We start from the raw sequence: 8400 nt of genomic DNA on the forward strand, positions 1-8400 counted from the left end.
TTGCTCTTTTATTGATAGAAATAAAAATAGCGCCGGCTGCTTGTTTTGCTTTACACTTCGACGTGAAAATAAAATTAGAAACGTGTTGCCGAGGCAATCACCGGCTGCGTGACGTTCTTCGCACGATGTCGTGGAGTCGATGGGTTAGTCTGGATTACGCGTCCGATACGTCCGTCAATGCCGGACCAATTAACCTTCCTTTTTTCGTTCCTGCTCACGATATATCCAATCGGGGGAGATTGAAAGAATGGCTTCTGCGCGGGCTGTGCCACGCACCAAAACGGGTGTGGAATTACGTTGCCTACTTTTTCCCTGGATATTAGGCGCCGGATTAACTGTCGAAGCCGACGAACCACTCGACCTTTTCTCCTTCATTCTGCCGTCTTATCGTGAAATTGCCGAACCCCATGCACCTGTGTCTAACAGACGTTAACTGTACTACAAACGGTCTCGAACAACTTCTCGAACTAAATTCCTTTTTTAATATAGTTTGGCATTTGACAGATTATTAAAATACCACTATGTTGATTATATTTAGATAAATGTACAATCTCATAAAAAAAGAATTGTAAATTATCTGAAATTTTATAGAGAGTGACATGCTTTAATAACGATTTTTATTGATTTGTTGAAGGATATAAATATTTTAAATTATTATTTGTGCAATTTTTTGCATTTATCAATATCTATTTAATATAATCTTGTTTAATCAAACGCACACATGCATAGAATAGAATTTTTAGTAAGCTCAATTTTTATATTCCAGGCAAAAGTATCAAGATTTCAATGGCATGCTTGATGTAGAAGTTTTGGACTTTTTCTCCGGTATGAACAGCGAATGGTATGTATTCTCTTTTATCAAAGCAAATCGGTAATATATTCCAGAAATCCATGATATTTTTCTGTGTAAAGGATTTCAATAAACCGTCAAATTCACTAGTAAACCTTTCCGTATCGTAGAATATTTCCATTTGTTTATTGGGCTTTTCCATTATTCTACCACTATATATATATATATATATGCCAAACAGAGTAACGTTTTCAGATAATATTAAATTGCGGATAGCTGTTAAATATCAAATCAATTTATTTTAAATATAAATTTGCCTTTATCTCTTTTTAAAAATGTTTAAATTATTTTACAAACAAATGTAGCAAAAATTAAACAAAATAAATGTTGAATAGGTTTAAAATTTTACAAAATTGTTTCAAAATTTTGCAAATATTATCTTTATTCAGAAATATTTCGCGAATAAAAAAGATACATTATTTTTATGTTTTTTTTATCAATGCTTCTTATAGTATATCATTTGAAACGTTTAAAATTTGAATGACGCATTAATGTTTCAACGTTGGAAACGGGAGTCATTTATAAAATAAATTTGTTTTACTATTTCATACAAATGATACGCCTGTAAATAGACTATTTCGCTAAAGATACCCAGCTGTGTCGATGTGATCAAACTCACGAATGCTTGCTTACTTAGGTATAGGATTGGCTCCGGCGAATACTCACCATACGGCCATAAACTGGTTATAGGTAGTATACAGTATAATGTATGAGTAAGAGTAATAGTATATGTAAGTTCTTCTCTTCGACGTGAAAATAAAATTAGAAACGTGTTGCCGAGGCAATCACCGGCTGCGTGACGTTCTTCGCACGATGTCGTGGAGTCGATGGGTTAGTCTGGATTACGCGTCCGATACGTCCGTCAATGCCGGACCAATTAACCTTCCTTTTTTCGTTCCTACTCACGATATATCCAATCGGGGGAGATTGAAAGAATGGCTTCTGCGCGGGCTGTGCCACGCACCAAAACGGGTGTGGAATTACGTTGCCTACTTTTTCCCTGGATATTAGGCGCCGGATTAACTGTCGAAGCCGACGAACCACTCGACCTTTTCTCCTTCATTCTGCCGTCTTATCGTGAAATTGCCGAACCCCATGCACCTGTGTCTAACAGACGTTAACTGTACTACAAACGGTCTCGAACAACTTCTCGAACTAAATTCCTTTTTTAATATAGTTTGGCATTTGACAGATTATTAAAATACCACTATGTTGATTATATTTAGATAAATGTACAATCTCATAAAAAAAGAATTGTAAATTATCTGAAATTTTATAGAGAGTGACATGCTTTAATAACGATTTTTATTGATTTGTTGAAGGATATAAATATTTTAAATTATTATTTGTGCAATTTTTTGCATTTATCAATATCTATTTAATATAATCTTGTTTAATCAAACGCACACATGCATAGAATAGAATTTTTAGTAAGCTCAATTTTTATATTCCAGGCAAAAGTATCAAGATTTCAATGGCATGCTTGATGTAGAAGTTTTGGACTTTTTCTCCGGTATGAACAGCGAATGGTATGTATTCTCTTTTATCAAAGCAAATCGGTAATATATTCCAGAAATCCATGATATTTTTCTGTGTAAAGGATTTCAATAAACCGTCAAATTCACTAGTAAACCTTTCCGTATCGTAGAATATTTCCATTTGTTTATTGGGCTTTTCCATTATTCTACCACTATATATATATATATATATGCCAAACAGAGTAACGTTTTCAGATAATCAAAAACTCACGAATGAATAGGACAGCTGACATCTTTTCTTAGCCCTTTTGAATCGTCGGGAAATAGGTCTGTACCATTTCTGACGTCGGCAGAATTTTATCGGCGATCTGTTATGACAGTTGAGCGATCGCATAATAAGTTTTATCGATCGAGCTGGACATTAGCGTTTATCTCGATTGCGGTAGCCATGGGCTAGCAAAGGAAGGATGAAGGAAGAAATGGGGAGGTAGGAGGCGGGGGGGGGGGATTATTCATTATACACCTGGCCTTCTTTGGTCTTCGTTTGCATACGATTTGAGGAATACGTATACATGTATTATTCTTCAATATGCGTTCTTTCTTTCTCGTCTCCCTGCCGACAGGAACACATGGCATTTTTATGCAAATATCGTCTCTCCTGACGACTCTTTAAAGCCAGTTCGACCGGTCGAAGTTCGGAATACGTATATACTCACCTATACGCGCGTTTTGTTTTACGAGCCTTTCGTAATACGCGCTGTTAATATTTGTCGTGCTAGCGCTCGGTATTAAAGTGGCCACGGTTGACCGACCAGTTTATAGTCGGTATTTAAATATATGCGTCGCGTCGTGCCGTGTATACACGCACCTCTCGCGAAAAGATGTCATTACTTCGACGTTTCAAGTCGACATACTTCAACGCCTCGTTAAGAATCAATGCCCATTTGCAAGATATCAATAAATTTTCATGAAGCTTAATATAGTTCAAAATATACATTGCTCCGGGTAATTATCATGCTTAATTTATAAATACAAATGATTGTAACTCTTACAGTAGTACCAGTTATTTTTACATTATATGTATATCCTTGAATCGTGTTTTATATTTTTGTGTACATGTTCATATCTTTAGATGCATAATATTGTATAACTGACAATGATGAAAAAAAATTTAATTAATTATTTAAATAATCATTACATTTCTTTAATAATCGCGAAGAAGCAAAGAACATCAAAAATCTCTCTTTTCAGAAGAAAAATATATTTGATAATGAATGTAGAGATACTTTTTATATTAATTGAGTATAAGATTAATGCTGATAAAATGTTATTTGGCTTTCACTGTGGCAAAACGATTCGCTTAACAAGTTCCATCGCCAAGGATAAATGGGCGCACCGCGCGATGGAGAGACGTTTTTCAGCATTCACGTGTAGAGAAGTTGAAAACCCATTACCGCCCTGCATGAAATGAGTTACGGCTACTTAGAGGCGCCTCCGACAGGGAATTCGTGTTGCAGATACGAAACTGGATTTGGCCACTTCCCTTGGCTTTCTGCTCCGTTCCCGCACGAATCTCCGTCGAATCTCTCGTTCCCTCTCGTTCCCTCCTTCCTTTCTTCGTATCGTACTTAAGTAGTTTTGTCTACGTTCCGCTTACCGACCAAATTCACGTGTCTTGAGCGCGGGCCGAGAAAGAGAGAAAGAGAGAGAGAATTATCGTGCGCGCGACCGCACGGTAAACTGCGGAATAAATTCACGAAAAGACGAATACGTCTGCCAAGGAAGAACGAAACGAGTGTCACTCTCGCGAACCGGCTTTTCTACGTGGAGCAATAAATCCTGGTCCCGTATTGTTGAGCGTGTTCCTGATTTCATTCCAGTTTCGGGCCACGAATGTGCGCTGTAGATAGGGAAGGACGAGAAAATAAATTAAAGACGTGCCTTTTAAAACGACTGGTCTACTGAATATGCAAATATATGTTGATTCGAGAAATTTTTAGGCACATGACATAATGATGATGATGATAACGATGATGGGAAATAGCCCACTCGTGGCGATAGAATATTAAGGGACCCACCTGAGAAACCCTATAATCTTGTGAGAACGCCAAGGTTTTAAAGATGCTCATTCTCACGAAAGGATCGATTTAACTGCCGGACGGTAGTGATTATATCTAATTTCGTCGGAGACTGATTTCAGACTAATGCAGAGCAATCACGTATCCGTCGATAATTCCACGCTCTTTGTGTTAAATCAAATTACAGTCATTTCGCGTGCACATCGTTCGAATTATTACGTCTCGAAAAAAAAAACGATGTTTTTAAAATTTCTTTCCACTTAATATATTCGTCTTTAAATTGAAAATGGACCTTGTTGCGCGATAAGGTGTATACAAATAAATGATACTTTCACAGGCTGGCTGATAATTCGAAAAATAAATCAGTCGAAGATACGATAGTTACATGCAGTTAAGATACATGTGAGCGCCATCGTCATAAATTTTAATCGTCGACTGCAAAGGCGTTACACAAACATTAATTATCATGCAAACGATTGACACGAAAATAAAGTTAGCTGCTTTTTTAGCCTTTGAAGATAGGGGATAGCCGAGTGGTCAATTTAAATGCATCTATAATGCGTTTCAAGTTTTTGAGGAAAAAGAAAATTAATAGAAATCTATTGATATATTATTTTTTTGTTTATGTGCTGTAACATATATAATTGCAATATTGTTTGACATCGCGAATGATAAGATTACACAAAAATTTCTTTAAAATATCTGTAGAATAATTAAAAGAAAGCTGTCTGTAAAATCCTTTACATAAAAATACTGTGTAAATTAATATTTATCTACTTTACTTAGATTTATTTATATAGATATACAAGCTTTTCGCCATCGCAATTTTACCATGTACTTTGCAAAATGTTAGGAATAAATCGCTAGATAGATAAAACGGGCTATTACAGAGTCATGCAAAACGAGATAATAGAATTGGTTATTAAATTACACGTAAATAAATTTCAATTATATCGCGGGTGCGTACATTCGTTCAGCCGACGCGTAAAGTAATTATTCTGTATTAAAAAATTGCAACTGTCGTTAAATAAATATCGCGGAAAATGGAAATGACCATGCACACGCTCTGCTAAATCAGAGCATTCTTCTTTATTATGGGGTAAGCTCGCTGCTTTTTTAATAACGTGCAGCGTGCATTGAAAGTTAAATGATGCGCGGGGCAATTAAAAATTTGCGTGCAATGTCGTTGTCGGAGAGAGCGCTAGTGATTTTCGGATTATATTCAGTAAATATAACGTATCGAATTTCAATTTTTCCACTCGCTTTTAAGCGACATCCCATTGCACTTTACAAACGGGACATATCGCGCGAGAATTCTTAGTATCTACGTGGCCGCCCTCTGCTCTTTCCTAAGGTTTATGCATATTCGGAAAGTGCACTCTGCATATAAATGCGTTCCCGAGCTATTTGAAAGACGGCGTTTAAGGGCGGCAGCGGCGACGAGGGGCAAGGAGTATCACGTCCATCGAGACATTTTTCGCGGTAGCTCTCCCTTCGCTCGCATTTATATGTTTATATACCCGGTGCTTCGTATTTATACATAGACATCTTTCGTCCCGACGAAACGCTCCCGAGGATTATAAAGCTCACGAAATATTTTCGGGCCACGACCGTCATAACTCAAGCGCCGCTCATTTTGCTCTCTTTCTCGCTCCGTCGCTTCGCACGGATGAGAGAACTACCACCGACGGAGTTTCGCCAATGTCGGAGAAAAGAGCAGAACGGGGGAGTATTCACGAAATACGACTACGTATGTATTTGTCTCGCGCCGTGCGTGGAGGTTGATAAATGTATCTATTAGTTGCCGCGAGTTGCATTGTTATGTGGCAATCGATTGTGCAGTGAGTAAAAAAGAGATTCGTTGAAATGCGTCTGCACCAATTGGTACGAAGCGACTGGAATGAATGAAAATCGTTTCAAACTTTCAAGCGATTCGCATTTACTTTTATTTGAGCAATCGAAAAGTTATAATGGTATTTTAAACACATGCGTGAATTCTGCGAAAAGAAAATAGGTTTTATTATATTTTTCTCTCTAAGATTTTACATTTTATACTCGTCGTTTTGATTTCTCCAAATAGATTTTACGCACCATTGTGAAATTAAACATGTTTTATGTGGAAGCAATGTTGCGGGAAATTTACTATCTAGTTTATATATTGGTGAAGCAATATTGCGCGCGTAATACAATAGGAATCAGTATCGCCGGAAGTCCCGGGGGCAAACGCAGTTAAACGAATCTGTAACGCTATAGCGCAATCGTAGTGCTGCAACAAATGGGGCTTGCGGTATAACGAATATAATCAGGCACCGTGTACAATGTATCTCGGACGGGGATTAAAGTAAGCGCCTCGAACCTGGTTTGGTTAAATAAGCGACAAGGTAATTTTAATCCGCTACGCTCATGCGAATTTAATGCCAAGGAGCGCGTGAACAATACTCGCACGGTTTGCGGTGTGATTAATTAGATTAAATTACAGGCCCCGTCATCGATAATATCTCGCAGATAAGGATCGAATGACGACGAATGGGCAAGCGCGGGTCGGAAGGTTGGCGCGGTTCCCGTAAGTCACTGAATGAAGAACAGAGGACGGGAATAATTCTTCTTTTTTCCCCTCACACTCCTCGCACTTCCTCCTCGTCGTGAATGTCATAAAAGTCTTCATACGTGAAACTATTTCTGCCGGTGACAACTAAGTATCCGTTCTGGTGCGCGCGAAGATATACTATCCTTTTAGCTCTCGTCGGTATCTCGGTGAATCGGTATGGCAAATAATCAAGCACGTGTATTTCGTCTATAAATAACAATTCGAAAAATATTTTCGCATCCGTCGCAGCCTCTTGTCGTAAGATATGATAATTAGTCGGATTTTCGAGAGCGTATCGGCCGCTTGTTGAAATTTATTCCCTCCCGTCGGGATTTTGCAAAGTATATGTACACGGACATGAGAAAAGTCACGACGACATAACACAATGACGCAATGTGACATCCATGGCAGGAAATGAAAGTTTATGGCATTCTTATTGCGAGTTACCCGTCTCCGGAGTTTCTGCCTCGCTGTGCAGCCAGGACGTATTTCGCGCTAGTGTTTGCTTTCCATTGACAGTAATAGAGACTGCTCGTCACTGAGACAGACAAAGAGAGAAAGAAAGAAAAAGATGATTTGGCCAACCACCCGAATTGTAAATCACGCAGCATTATATTTTCCGGCTTACGATGGGCGGTACCAGAAGTCAAAATACATCGTTGGGATTTGCCATTACGAACGCTGCGAGATAATATCACCCGGCATCCTCTGTCACTCTGGCATTCATATATTCCCGTTGTAAATGACGATAGTCGTCTTTTACCGTTCCGCGGCCGGATAAAGAGAGAGGGAGAGAAAGAGTGCCATCGTTATTTTCACTCTTCTTAAATAGAAAAACTGCTTTATCCTCATTTTCCCTAAACGGCTTGAAGAAGCAACGTCTAAATCTTTTTTCTTCGTTCAAAGTTAATTTAACAAAACTGTAACTCGACGCTCGTTCCAGAGTACGATTTACACACGATATTAGATCTTCTCAAATTTCTCGGATAGAATTACCGTGCAGCTAGTAGCTTGATTAGAATCAGTCCCATCAGATCGTAAAGACTTTTCAAGCGTGACTTTCCCTCGAAAGCCATAACGCTATGGCGTAACGCGGTAATACGCGCCGTGAAAGTATAAATGTTCTCGATTAATTAAAAGAAATATATCCCCCGTGTACCCCCGGCTTATCTAGGAATGAAATTGATTGCGCGCCATTGGATATGATGACGTTAATCGTACGCGGTGCAGTGTAACGTATCGCGCATATCGTTAAGCGGAGTACGTCAATTAACAAAACAAATGTTGCAATTAATGGCTAATATTATGCGAAAATTACTCATTGCCGTTACTCGTTAAGTACCACACAGATAGAACAATTAATCGCGCTATTTCTCAACCGCCGTCCAGACGCTCTTCGTAATTTAT

At 38.4% G+C, this 8400-nt stretch overlaps 1 long non-coding RNA gene across 1 annotated transcript in view; it reads left to right on the forward strand.

Annotated features, from left to right (window-relative positions):
* The first annotated feature begins 2303 nt into the window (after positions 1–2303).
* The window catches only part of LOC115233282, a 197378-nt gene continuing 191281 nt past the window's right edge, over positions 2304–8400 (forward strand). Inside the window, exon 1 of the long non-coding RNA XR_003883766.1 lies at positions 2304–2379. This is a non-coding gene — a long non-coding RNA (uncharacterized LOC115233282). The remainder of the gene's footprint in view (positions 2380–8400) is intronic.

This window comes from Formica exsecta, unplaced genomic scaffold (genome assembly GCF_003651465.1).
Source record: "Formica exsecta isolate Colony F162 unplaced genomic scaffold, ASM365146v1 scaffold17, whole genome shotgun sequence".
In the NCBI taxonomy this organism is placed as follows: domain Eukaryota; kingdom Metazoa; phylum Arthropoda; class Insecta; order Hymenoptera; family Formicidae; genus Formica; species Formica exsecta.